Below are 6,000 nucleotides of genomic sequence, written 5' to 3'. Positions count from 1 at the left end.
AGACAAGGCACTACTACCGTCCCCACTACCGTACTACGTCACACTGAGCGGCGGCATCACTCCCTTCGCAGGCCACCGCCGCACCATCATTGACACGCAGCGCAGCCACGTCACGCTGCCGTAGGCCCTACCGCCCTAGACTCTTGCTCCATCGCAAGAGCAAGCAGATCGGCCGCTGCCCCGATCTGGACACCAGAGGCCACGCAAGAGCATCGATGCAGCCCAGTTAGCCCATCACACCAACTACACACCGCTGCGAGATTACCGAAAAAGGGTTTCCCCGCTTTGTATACAAAGCAACCAACCGAACCATACAGGGATTGATGCTGGGGACACACCTAAAAAAATGACAGAGAAAGAACAAAAGAAACAAATGCCGACAACGGCGGATCAACAAAAATGAAGAAGCCTCGCGATCGCTGCACCCACCAGAATCTATCCCTAGGCTCCAACACTCCGAAGCGTCGGCACCTATCAACACCTCCAAGAAGGATCGCGACGATGACGACGCTGCTGCCAAGGGTTTCCCCCGGTACACGACGAGGCGAGAGGCAGGGTAGCCCCCGGCGCCCTCCCGGAAGGTCAGGTGGCACCCTCAAGCGCCACCGTGCCGGTGTCGGCCACGCCGACAGGGGTTACCCCCGATCCCAACCCTCACCTCGGGCGCTCCGGATCCATCCACCAAACCAACCACCACCCTGCGCCAACGCGGTCATGAGGCCCCTATGCCGTCTCACCACGGCACCACGAAATGAGGGCAGTGCGGCGAAGGATCAGAGCCGGGACTAGGGCATCAGCACCGTCGGCACGCGGGAGGGACCCACCTCCATCGTCAACGACGGTAGCCGTCCGGTCGCAATAGCAGGAGCACACCAGGCCCGGCCGAGCCCTTGTGGGCCCGTAAAGCTCCCGCCTTTGCGCTGCCGCCGGCACGCCATCGGCGACGACGCCCCATATCCGAGCCGCTCCTCCTCCTCACCGCGCCGCAGACAATGAGGCCACGCCAGGGGCCGGCCCGCTAGGAACCATATGGGGCCCGCTGGGCCCAGATCTGGGACGGGGGCGCGACGTCGGTCACCCAGCACCACCACGCCGCCCCGCCGCCAAGGAGCAGCGCCGCCACCACGTCTACTGCTGGCCACCCCGCCGGGTCACCGGACCGCCGTCAAGCCGAGCGACACCGCCGCCACCCCCCTGCCCCGGGCCAGGAGGACGCGCTCGCGGGGGAGGGAGATCCTGCCGCCGTCGGCACCCCCGGGCCGGAGCCGGGGGCGCCCGCCGGCGACGGCAGGGGAGAGGAACAATAGAGCGAGGCCGAGAGCAGCGGCGCGGGGGCCGCCCCAGCCGCCTCCCGGGGAGGCGGCGCGAGGGCGAAAGGAGGGGAAGGGGAGGAAGGGCGGGTGAGGGAGGGCCGGTTCCGGGCCGTGCGCCGGCGAGGGCGCCCGGATCCCGCCGGCAACGGGCAGGGGGAGGCGGCGGCGGCTAGGGTTGCGGGGACGGGAGCCGACCGGGAAATTGAGATACACCATCGGTTGGCATTCCCAAGTCCGCTGCGAGATTCCCTATCCGCGAGTGGGTCAGGGAGCCGATCAGTCAGGCGAAGTAACTAGCACCGCTGGCGGAAGCTCTGCTCGGAGGGTGCCACCGGCAACGGAGAGGTACAGGGTGTGGAAGAGGTGAGTCACCCAGGGCCGGCCCTGAAGGGGGAGGGGGCGACCGCCCCGGGCCCTCACGGTCAACGGGCCCCCTCCCCAAGGCACGCACGTAGCCGGTCCAGCGAGGCAGGGATCGCACAGCCCGCAGACGAAAGCTTTCCTTTAATCTGGCATATGCAAGTCACGCACGCAGACGGAGCTTTCCTTTAATTTCGCAGACGCAAGTCAAGCACGCATACGCAGCTTCCCTTCTTCTATCGTGGCTATTCCATATCTCAACTACTGGATCTGCAAACAGAGAGTTATGGACTGCACTTTGGAAGATCCATGTGCTACCGAAGGTTAGGGTGTTCTGGTGGAGAGTCCTTAGAGGTATCTTACCAGACTCGGTGACCTTGCAGTACAGGCATATCAAAACAAGCGGCCGGTGCGACATCTGCATGGCCTTTGATGAGAATCTGGTGCATGCTCTTGTTTCCTGCACTCATGCAAGGAAATTTTGGGTAGCAGCTAAGGACCGCTTCGGTTTCCAGCTACCACGGCTGCACCCCGAGACTTGGGCTCGTGACATTCTGTTGGACAGCTTGTTCTCTGATGACACACGGTGCAAAATCATCTCTATCATGCATTCTATTTGGACTTCAAGGAATAACTGGACTCATGGCCGAGAAGGGTATGATCCGGCAACAGCACTGAAACGGGTGCATGAAGCTTTATCCATGATCGACATCCCGGGACGACGGACCAGGATTGCGAGCCAGGGTTGGCGCCCTCCGGAGGCGGGATGGATCACTATAAACACTGATGGTTCAGTGTATGCAGATACGACTAGGGGAAGGGCGGGGGGAGTGGCTCGCTCTCACCTCTCCTTCCTAGGAGCATGGTGTAAGCCTTTGCCAGGTGCTTCGGATCCGTTTATAGCGGAGCTACTGGCCTTTCGGGAGGGGCTCATCTTCGCCCAACTCTGAGGTTTTTCACATGTGATCATGGAGGTGGACTGCTCACAGTTGGTCGACCTCTGGAACTCGCGAGGTAACTCTAGATCGGTTGCTTCGCCCATCTTTAGAGAGTTAGCGGACTACGTCGTTACTTTTACTTTCTTTTCGGTTCGACATGTTGGTAGAGAGAATAATGTGCCGGCCCATCTCTGTGCTCAGCGTGCCTGTACGCTTGATGGGACGGAATGCTGGCTAGAGAGTAGCCCGGAATTTATCCGAACCAGCCTACGGGCAGATTGTAACCGACTACTGTTATTTTGAATAAAGTCCGAACTTCGATGGAAAAAAAAACTACTGGATCTGCAGGTGTATGTCGTATGTACAGATGTACTCTAGTCCATCTCTTCCTTCAAAATTGAGATCCTTATTCCATATCTCCAAGCCCAGATCTAGCGTTTTCTTTTTCTATAGGCCGCAACGATCGCTGAATCGATGGGTTACTCAAGGCTGATGCAATGCCCCAATCGTTGGACGCCATTGCACATGGCCGATGGCCTCCCGCCAGGGCCATGCACCAGTCTACTTTGCGTCATCGTCTAGCACTGTCGTCCGATTACCGACGCTGACGGCTGATCCAATCGATCTCAGGTATACCATATTACCGTTTCTCACAACCTCAATTATATTTACTTTCGCATACACAATGCATATATTGTGTTATTCAACCTATAAAATATATTTCTGGTTTTATCAAGCGTCTTTCCATCATTTTGTACTATGTATATTAGTTAGAATCCAAATACAACGCGAGCGCGAGGGCTGTGCTACATGTACTGCAAAATTCTTTCGTTTGAATTTATTATGCCCCTCGAATGTGGAGCCTAAAGTTGGTTAGAATTTAACTTATAAAAAGTTATGAGTTATATGCCAAAAAACTATCAGTGGGTTAGTATTCGAAATGATGTTTTATATGATCTATATTTTGTGATATATAACACATAGTTTATTAGTCAAATGTTAGACCAAAGTAGGCTTAAAACCAAATGAGGACTAATAAATCCGAACAGAAAAAGTACCGTACCGAGCACACAATACCGAAATAACACAACTAGTCATGGGGTAACACTTGTGGATCTCACAAAAAGAATCATCCAAACGCAATGTCGTAGATGCAGTTACGGCAATAGCTATAGGAGCGAAGGCGAGGTTGTTACATAAATCTCGAATCCATTGCTATTATTATAATTAATTCTCATATAATATAAGGGGCCCCGAGTTCAAGTTTCGCCCCGAGCCCCCAAAATCTCAAGACCGGCCCTGGCCACACCCCGAGATCCATGCTTCCTCCGCCGTCTCTACCCTCGAACACCATCGCCGTCCTGCCCATCTTGTTCGCACGGCCACTCCGCAGTCCGCACGCCCACCGTCTGGCCCCACCCGAAGTCGTTCCCGTACACATCGAACCGCGGCGAGCCACCCGTCACCATCTTCGCCGTGGCCGTTGGGCGCGCACGCAAGAAGTAATGCTCTTGCGACCAGGATGCATGTCTGTCTCTCTGAGTTGCCACGTCGAAGGACCCCACCGCTCTGTTCAGCAGCGACGTGGCCCAACCCAGCCCCCTTTCTAGGATCTCGCCGGCGGTCGACACTGCCTCGGCGCGTGCAACGGCGTTGCCAGCGTATGTCGTCGGCAGGCCATCCACGCGGCCCCGGCATCCGACGAGGATGACGTACGTTGTGCTGTGGTCCGGTGACAATCTCCTGGCTCGGGTCACCGCGATCCATAGGTGCGCGAGCAGGGCCTCCAACGACGAGATGGTGGTGGTGCCATTGCTGGTGCCGGACATCTCGGCGTTGGCTCTCGCTTTGAGCTGCTTTACCATCTGGGCCGAGAATTTGAGGAAGCATTCCTCATTCACGGATGATGGATGCTCAGCTGTAGTACGCCGGCTGACGGGCATGTCCTCCAGCTTGCCGAAGGGCAGAGGGACCGGAACAGGGCAGCCGTCGAGGAACCACCTCCGGTGCACCGGCAAAGGAGAGGAGATGTCGGCGCCGTCACCCTGACGGCTGATCTCCGACCAGGTGTTGAAGAGGTGCCACAAGGCCGAACCGTCGGCGACAGCGTGGTTGAGCGACATGCCGACGAAGACACCGTCGTCCAGCTCGGTGACCTGCACGGCCAGGAGCGGGTGGGAGCCCGCGGCAGCGTCCACACCGTGCAGCTCGTCAAGCGCGAAGAAGAACCGGACCAGCGTCGGTGCAGCGGCGTAGTGACGTCGGCCACGGTGACGCCCGGCGCGACGCCGTGGACGAACTCGGCGCCCTCCATGCTGCAGCGAAGCGAAATGGCGATGCTCTCGCCCTGCTCCCCGTCCGCACTGTTTCCCGGCGTGACCGCGAGGCGGCCGGCGTAGGGGTAGAAACGGCCCAGGGCGCGCGCGAAGGACGATGCCAGGCGTTCGACGACGGCGTGGTGTCCCCGTCCGTCCCCTTCTTCTGTGGCGGGAGGGTTGGGCAGGAGGATGCCCTTCTGGTTGTACTCCAAGGCGATCATCGAGAGGTCCCACGGCGTGAGGTCGATGGTCCTCTCCGGCTCCGGCGGTAGCGAAGTCGGCTCCGGCAGGACCATGCGCCGCGACATGATCTGGACATGGTTCATCTTGGTTCTATACTTTTGGCTACGGGAGTGGTACTAGCTACGAAGATGGTTTAATTTGCTGTGATTGGCCTCTGGACTCCTCTATTTATAAGATGATTATATCAGCATCAAATTCTTCATCAAGTTGATGTAGGATCAGATCAGATATGTTAAAGAAACGGGGAAATCTGCTCTGATCGAATCGTGTACATCAGATTACAGAATCTAGCAACTATACAATGATATCATGTACAGTAATAAAAATTCCCCCCTCATCAATAAAAATGCGCCGCGACACGTGACCTTGCACCCTCCCTCTTCAAGCTGGCGCGCAGGAAAAACTACACGGTGGCTCAAGCCATGCATGAAAGGAAGTGGATGAAGGGGCTTGAAAGAATCAGCTCCCATAATGATCTGCACTCCTTTCTGCTTCTGTGGGAGAAGATTTAGAGTGTCAACTTATCTGAAGCAAGAGATATCATTGATTGGATCTGGACGAAGGACAAGAAATACACCGCCAAGTCTGCATATTCCTGTCAGTTCATTGGTTCGATTGCCAAGCCTAATGCTGAACTGATTTGGAGGCTCAAGATTGAAAGAAAGGTGAAGTTTTTTCTCTGGACTTTGGCTCAAAACAGACTCCCAACCACTGACAGGCTGCGAGCCCATGGGAGCGATCATAACGCGACGTGCTCTCTCTGCCTCCAACTCCCTGAAACTGCACTCCACCTCTTCAACACATGCCTTTTTGCCAAGGATGTTTGGA

At 56.7% G+C, this 6,000-nt stretch overlaps 1 pseudogene; it reads right to left on the bottom strand.

The window, feature by feature from the left end:
- Positions 1-3,845: 3,845 nt before the first annotated feature.
- LOC119360301 lies at positions 3,846-5,255 on the bottom strand (annotated as a pseudogene).
- Between the last annotated feature and the right edge of the window lie 745 nt (positions 5,256-6,000).

The sequence above is a fragment of the Triticum dicoccoides genome, chromosome 2B (assembly GCF_002162155.2).
Source record: "Triticum dicoccoides isolate Atlit2015 ecotype Zavitan chromosome 2B, WEW_v2.0, whole genome shotgun sequence".
In the NCBI taxonomy this organism is placed as follows: domain Eukaryota; kingdom Viridiplantae; phylum Streptophyta; class Magnoliopsida; order Poales; family Poaceae; genus Triticum; species Triticum dicoccoides.
The sequence above is the reverse complement of the archived record's forward strand: the minus strand, read 5'-3'. Positions and strand labels throughout refer to the sequence as shown.